Raw genomic sequence first — 7,267 nt, 5'->3', positions numbered from 1 at the left:
TGACGGTGGTGTTGTCGTTGTGTTAAACGAATACAAACTAGCAATAAAAACAATAAAATACTGTTCACTGTTAACACCATTTCGTGAACGGCTTAGAATCATGCAATAAAATAACGAAGGTTAATATGTAGTCTTTGACTTACGCCGCTGGAAATGATTATGGGTGTGTTTTAAACATTTATGAATATTAGTTACAAGCAGATCGCCGCTGTTCTTCACTGTAAAACAATTAAAACAGCTGGAATAATGTCAACTGAGAAGTTGTGTTCTCACAGCCTGGGAAGTCCAGTTGAACGGAAATAAACTGTTTTATTACGGTATCCGTGGTGTGTGCGTGTAGGCGGCTAAATTACAGGCCGTAAACAGACTCTAAAACGCGGCTGTTGGCACCATTAGCTTTTCAGGAAACGAGTGCAACCTCGCTCTCAACTCCATACCGCTAAGAAAAAAAACTTCGCATTAATTACAAAATAATAAAGAATGATAAAATAATGATGTATGTATTCTCATCACAAACGGGTGTGATGAGTACAGGAAAGCTAGTTTCCGGCTCCTCTACGCCCCCACAGAAGTGCCAGCATCCTGTCAGCAGCTCCGCGGGTCTCCGGGCCGCAGCAGCCAGAGCCGGGTCCCGTCAGATCTCCTGCCCGGAGGAGGGGGCCTGAAGTCCGGGTACCCTGCAGCCTCGGAGCCCCTCTCCGGTCGTCACGGTGGAGCTGCTGCTTTTGCTGCTGTGTCGTTTCAGGATGCATGATACCAGACAAGGAAGGGTTGACAGGACACAACACACGCACGCAAGCAAAATCTGGCTGCCAAAACACCCCCACCGACCAAAACAACCCAAACTTCAAACGCTAAAGCTGAAGATACGTGGAAGGAGAGGAGAGGCCATCCAGGTTCGTGCTTCAGAGTAATTCCTCCTAATTTTTCTGAATATCCTGGGATTTTCAGTCCTTCCTTATCCCTTAGCATCCTGGAGAACCTAACCTACATGGAAGTTCTCTACCTCCGTGCTGTCTTTCTGCAGGAGCTGAAGGCAGATGGGAAACTTTTCCTCTAATGTTTCCTGTCCCTCTGATGCTTTCCGCCTTCCCGTCTTTTATTCCTCACGGCGTGTTTGCTTTACAGCCGTTTAGTTCTTAACCTTCACAAATTTATACGCTATAAACTTTTATTGCAGTCATATTCTTTTATTGCACCTCTCTGCCCTGAATCCTCCTCTTCCCCCGCTCTCATCTCCGTCTTCCTCTCTGCTGCTTTTACGACGGTCGCAGGCTCTGCAGCATCCGCGCCGGCGCTCCCCGGCGCTCCCCGGCAGCCACGGCAGCCCCGGCAGCCCCGGCCTCCCTGTCCCGGCCGCGGCCTCCTCCCCATCCCCGGCCTGCTCCTCCTCACCGCGGCCCGGGCCCCTTCGGTGGCCCCGGGCCGCCCCTCGCGTCCTGCCCTCGGACACGGAGTTTCCTCGTGGAACAGATAGAGGAAGTGCCGTAACAGCTGCCGTATGAGAAAAAAAAAAGGACAGGACAAGAAAACATTTTCTGGTGTAGAAGGACACGTTTTTTCTTTATTTTTATTATGTTCCTTGCGCAACCGTGAAGCTCCACCACGATCTGAAATGCATCTAAATATTTAATTTAATTTTACTTTATCATTGTAGTTTATTTAACTTTATTTTGACTGAGTGCAGGACTGTGGATAAATGAAAACTACCCCTTGCTGGAAAAGGAAACCGTGGAGGAAAAATATAAGGTACCACTTTTGACTTTCTTGTAAAATTTGATTTGAATCCAAATAAAAGAATATATCATATATATGAATAATATAATATTATATATAATATTATATCATATTATATATATATATATATATATATATATATATATATATATATATATATATATATATATATATATATATATATATATATATATATATATATATATATATATAAATATACACACACACACACACACACACACACACACACACACACACACACACACACACACACACACACACACACACACACACACACACACACACACACACACAATGAATGGAGCTGAAGCATCTGAAGACTTAACATCATTGGCTTGTGATTATGTAACTACATTCTTGATATACTTATGAAGTTTGTCATTCATTGTTTATGTATAGTCTTTATTGTTATAAGTAATATTATATATTATTGCTGTTGTTGTTTCTGAAGAGTTGCTCCATGTCCTCTGTAACTGGGTGTGATTGTTCAACACTTTTCATTGTGTAACTTTAAACTCTCAGTCTCAGATCAGTGACATCAGCTACACTTTTAAGTGCGCTCAAGTGCTCAAGGTTGTAAAATGAGTTCTCTGAGCGCGTGCACATGCTGCAGCCATGTCTGTCGTACATATTTTAAACATGATTCCTTTGAACAGTCTGAACATGTGCAAAGCAGAAAACAGTCTTCAGATTGCGGTCCAACTATTAATGAGTCCAAACTGTGTGATGTGATGCACACATCTGCTGATTTGGAGTTTAATCTCTCTGTGAATATAAAGCATCTTCTCTGTGATTGATTAGTTCAGCTCATTCGCCTTCTCTTCCTCCAACGTGATCACTGTAGACATTTATAATCCCTACGCTCTGTTTTAATATCAGATGAAGACATATTAGACTGCTCCACTTCCATAGGAGTGAAATATGATTTTTAATCTGTATTCCTTTTATTTAGGTTCTAATTTGTATTTATTCTCTCTGTGCAGAGTGTCTGTGTTGTGTCGGTTCGTGAAGTTATCAGCACAAGGCCTTGGAGTTTGTCCATTAGCCTCGTCTGGAGTCCGGCGCTGCTGGAAACATGAACGTCCTGCAGAGGAAGGAAGAGGGCTGCTTACAGGCTCTTGAATAAGAGCCGGCAACCTCAGTAAAACCTGATGATTAAAATTCAGGTCAGAGCCTACTGTAGTTTTGTTGAATTAAAGCTTTTTTAAACATGGTCATGTCCTCTCTGGTGATATCTGTCTGTTCTGTAAACTTTGATCATGAGGTTGGCTGACCCAAGGATCTGAGTGTTTCCAGAAATGTGACATCAGTGACTAAAACTGTACAAGAGTGTCAGTCCAAACATAATGTAAGAAGGTCACAGAGGAAGCAGTGAGGGGCGCTGAGGGGTCGCCACTCTCAGTCCAGGGCTATAAGGACCTAGTGGTTTTATTTCCCACTCATAAAGGGGGACATCACAGTCAGTGGCTCCTCAGTACTTACATCTCCATGTTTCCAACCAACTGAGCTGTAAAAGAAGTGAAGCGCAACATTGCAGAACTACTCATTTCAAAGCATGACCAAGTAAAGTCAACTTTAATCATGAGCTTTTCACTCTTTTTCACCTCCATAAGAGTCAGACAGAAACCACAACAAACCAGCTAATATGGTGATCTTTATTTTCAGACCTCACCGACAGTCATTCAGATTGATTATGTAAAATGAGAAGAAGCCGATGAAGAGCGAATAAACTTTATAAAATCAACATGAAGAGGCTTAGAAGATGAGCAGGTTTCCTCCAGTGACAGGAGTCTGTGGAGATAAAACATTTATTTTCAACATTAAATTGGAATTCAGTCCAATAAATGTATTTGAAAACATTATTTTCGCAAAACAAAAGTCACCTTCACGCAGACTTTGCTCAGGAAGTAATATGGGACAATTCACTCAGTCATTTCAATCCTAACCCGTTTAAACTTAATTTATTATAATCATTCGTTCTTGGAAAGAATTCTATCGAAAACAAGTTACATCAGATCCTCTATCCTGAGCACGTAATAGAAGACATTCCAGGTGGAGACCTCCACCAGGACCTGAGGGCTGAGATGCCAGGAAAGATAACTAACAAACTCAGAGAGATTAGTCCAGAAATGTTTGTAGGAGACTCCACACAGAAATAGTGACGAGAGCAGAGTGAGGAAAGAGCCCAGTGCATCATGGGAGATCTCCCAGCAGTCTAGGTCTGTAGCAGCACAACTAAAGGGACGGTTCTGGATCACCTGAACCAGCTTTGGCTATAACGTTTACTAAAAAGGGACGTTATAATCCTCATCTCTAAAGTAGAGCAGGTGTGTGTCCTGAACCCTAACTGGGAGCTGGTGTCGCCAGAACCAGGAGCCTGAAGATAACTGAAGGCTCTGCCTCCCATCCACCGTTGGAAACTCCAGGAACCACCAGTACACCTGCAGTCTTCCAGAGCGCTGATGGGACGGTCTGGAACAATGAGGTCTTTACGGTCAGATGGACCTAGACAAAAGAGTACCGGGCCAACTACAGAACCCTGAGGAACACCAGCACCACATCTGGCTGGACCAGTGTAGATACCAACCTGAGGTCTCACTGGGTCAGAGACACCAGTCTGGAATCTGACATTGGAGATATTCTGAATTAAAAGTGTCAAGTTTCTGGCAGTGGCTCAGAAATGTTTTTCCTCCCTGTTTGCTGAGAAACAGTTAGATTGATCTCTTCTTACCGGGGTGGGTTTTAATGACAGTGTTGGACAGAGTTCAAGAAGCCAAGTCTTCACTCGAAACAAATGTAATGCAGTTGCTCTGAATCTGCTGGATTAACCCTGAATAAACCTGGATCATTGCAGGACTCCTGTTGGACTCCTGTTGGACTCATGTTGGATTCATGTTGGATTCATGTTGGATTCATGTTGGACTCATGTTGGATTCATGTTGGACTCCTGTTGGACTCATGTTGGATTCATGTTGGATTCATGTTGGTTTCATGCTGGATTAATGCTGGGTTCATGCTGGATTCATATTGGATTCATCCTGGATTCATGTTGGATCATTGCTGGATTCATCCTGGATTCATCCTGGATTCATCCTGGTTTCATGCTGGATTCATGCTGGATTCATGCTGGATTCATGTTGGTTTCATGCTGGATTCATGTTGGATTCATGTTGGATTCATATTGGATTCATGCTGGATTCATGTTGGTTTCATGCTGGATTCATGTTGGATTCATGTTGGATTCATATTGGATTCATGCTGGATTCATGTTGGATTCATGCTGGATTCATATTGGATTCATGCTGGATTCATGTTGGATTCATGCGGGATTCATGCTGGATTCATATTGGATTCATGCTGGATTCATGTTGGATTCATGCTGGATTCATGCTGGATTCATGTTGGTTTCATGCTGGATTCATATTGGATTCATGCTGGATTCATGTTGGATTCATGCTGGATTCATGCTGGATTCATGTTGGTTTCATGCTGGATTCATATTGGATTCATGCTGGATTCATGTTGGATTCATGCTGGATTCATATTGGATTCATGCTGGATTCATGTTGGATTCATGCTGGATTCATGTTGGATTCATGCTGGATTCATATTGGATTCATGCTGGATTCATGTTGGATTCATGCTGGATTCATGTTGGATTCATGCTGGATTCATATTGGATTCATGCTGGATTCATATTGGATTCATGCTGGATTCATGTTGGATTCATGCTGGATTCATATTGGATTCATGCTGGATTCATGTTGGATTCATGCTGGATTCATGTTGGATTCATGCTGGATTCATATTGGATTCATGCTGGATTCATGTTGGATTCATGCTGGATTCATGCTGGATTCATGTTGGTTTCATGCTGGATTCATATTGGATTCATGCTGGATTCATGTTGGATTCATGCTGATTCATGTTGGATTCATGCTGGATTCATATTGGATTCATGCTGGATTCATGTTGGATTCATGCGGGATTCATGCTGGATTCATGTTGGATTCATGTTGGATTCATATTGGATTCATGTTGGTTTCATGCTGGATTCATGTTGGATTCATGCGGGATTCATGCTGGATTCATGTTGGATTCATGTTGGATTCATGCTGGATTCATGTTGGATTCATGTTGGATTCATGTTGGATTCATGCTGGATTCATGTTGGATTCATGTTGGATTCATGCTGGATCTTGCTGGATTCATGTTGGATTCATGTTGGATTCATGCTGGATTCATGTTGGATTCATGTTGGATTCATGTTGGATTCATACTGGATTCATATTAGATTCATGTTGGATTCATGCTGGATTCATATTGGATTCATGTTGGATCATTGCTGGATTCATGCTGGATTTATGCTGGATTCATGTTGGATTCATGTTGGATTCATACTGGATTCATATTAGATTCATGTTGGATTCATACTGGATTCATATTAGATTCGTGTTGGATTCATATTGGATTCATGTTGGATTCATATTGGATTCATGTTGGATTCATGTTGGATTCATACTGGATTCATATTAGATTCATGTTGGATTCATGTTGGATTCATATTGGATTCATGTTGGATTCATGCTGGATTCATGTTGGATCATTGCTGGATTCATGCTGGATTTATGCTGGATTCATGTTGGATTCATGTTGGATTCATACTGGATTCATATTAGATTCATGTTGGATTCATGTTGGATTCATATTGGATTCATATTAGATTCATGTTGGATTCATATTGGATTCATGCTGGATTCATGTTGGATTCATGCGGGATTCATGCTGGATTCATATTGGATTCATGCTGGATTCATGTTGGATTCATGCTGGATTCATGCTGGATTCATGTTGGTTTCATGCTGGATTCATATTGGATTCATGCTGGATTCATGTTGGATTCATGCTGGATTCATGCTGGATTCATGTTGGTTTCATGCTGGATTCATATTGGATTCATGCTGGATTCATGTTGGATTCATGCTGGATTCATATTGGATTCATGCTGGATTCATGTTGGATTCATGCTGGATTCATGTTGGATTCATGCTGGATTCATATTGGATTCATGCTGGATTCATGTTGGATTCATGCTGGATTCATGTTGGATTCATGCTGGATTCATATTGGATTCATGCTGGATTCATATTGGATTCATGCTGGATTCATGTTGGATTCATGCTGGATTCATATTGGATTCATGCTGGATTCATGTTGGATTCATGCTGGATTCATGTTGGATTCATGCTGGATTCATATTGGATTCATGCTGGATTCATGTTGGATTCATGCTGGATTCATGCTGGATTCATGTTGGTTTCATGCTGGATTCATATTGGATTCATGCTGGATTCATGTTGGATTCATGCTGATTCATGTTGGATTCATGCTGGATTCATATTGGATTCATGCTGGATTCATGTTGGATTCATGCGGGATTCATGCTGGATTCATGTTGGATTCATGTTGGATTCATATTGGATTCATGTTGGTTTCATGCTGGATTCAT

The sequence above is a fragment of the Cololabis saira genome, chromosome 21, assembly GCF_033807715.1.
Source record: "Cololabis saira isolate AMF1-May2022 chromosome 21, fColSai1.1, whole genome shotgun sequence".
Classification (NCBI taxonomy): domain Eukaryota; kingdom Metazoa; phylum Chordata; class Actinopteri; order Beloniformes; family Belonidae; genus Cololabis; species Cololabis saira.
Note: the sequence above shows the minus strand (reverse complement) of the source record.